A 1,397-nucleotide genomic window follows, 5' to 3' on the forward strand; every position below is an offset into this window, starting at 1 on the left:
GGTGGTTTCAATATCCTTCTCCAGCACCACAATTCAAATTCATCAATTCCCGTTCAGTCTTCCTTATTTAGTGTTCAACTGTCACATGTATAGGAAGCACTTGGAATACTGTGTCGTGGGTCAGGCGCACTGTAGCCTTTAATGTAACATTCTTGCTTTTCAACACTCTAAAGATGTCTTGTGTCTCACCTAGGTTTGTGGTTCTAAAACATGGTAGCTCATTGGGACTATCTAGAGAGTTTTAAAAGGTACTTGTGACTGATCCCACCTCAAGCCAAACCTCTTGTCATTATTAAAAAAAAACACAACCAACACAAGTGATTCTAATAGGCACAGAGAATTGAAAACACATTTTCCTAGAAGAAGCATGATCTCTTTGACATACAGTGTCATTTTGAAGGCCATTCACCTTGTTTGAGAGTTGTGAAATTTTAGTAAAGCAACTTCTGCCTTTCTCATTATCTTTATACATCAGATCTTTATTTGTCTTTACAGGTTGGAAATATTACAGATAAACTTTCAGTTTTATGCAGTAACTTGATATGTAATGCACATTATGAAAAATAAGATGTAAAAATCAATATCAAAAACAACAAAACATCATATGGGGGTTTCTCATAAATCAAATACACTCTAAGTCAGGGACCACTTGTACTTTACCAAAGAGAGTAAAATGGTGAAGCACTTAGTCACTAAGTGAAAGACTGACCATTTGACTCCACTCTTTTTTTTTTTTTTCACAAGAGAAAAGCTTGTAGTTAGTTCAGGGATTGTTTGCTGGCCCTTAGGAGCGTTTTCCAGTCCAGTCTGTTGGGGCACCACGCCCTGGCCCCAAGGTCCACTTTGACTCCACTCTTGTATAGAGACGTGGTGATTTGGTTTTATAGACACAAACAGTGCCAGGGAGTTGATTCTGACTCATAGCAACCCACATGGGACAGGGTGGAACAATCCCCGTGTTTTCCAAGACTGCAACTCTCTGGGGGAGTAGAAAGCTTTGTTTTCTTTCCATGGAGCAGCTGCTGGTCTCCAACTGCTGACCGTGTGGTTTGCAGCCCAGCTCGATACCCGCTACTCCACCAAGGCCCCTCTCTATAAAGATTTCAGCCTGGAAAACCCTACTGGACAGTTCTACTCTGTCACTTGGGGTAACCAATAGTCAAAATCGAGGTTCAATGGCACCTAATCATGAAACTTACTTTTCTAAACATGATGTCTTTTTTTTTAGTAATTAATGTTTTAATGTGTCCAAATCTAATTAATCTAATGATGAATCCAAAGTAAAGGAGCATCTGGCTTTATTTCTTTTAAAACAGATTTGTTCACTATAGTTAATATTTTTTTGCCAACATGATATTCAAATGCATCTGTTCTACTGTCTTCCTTTTTTATTTTCT

Source organism: Tenrec ecaudatus, chromosome 7 (genome assembly GCF_050624435.1).
Source record: "Tenrec ecaudatus isolate mTenEca1 chromosome 7, mTenEca1.hap1, whole genome shotgun sequence".
Lineage (NCBI taxonomy): Eukaryota > Metazoa > Chordata > Mammalia > Afrosoricida > Tenrecidae > Tenrec > Tenrec ecaudatus.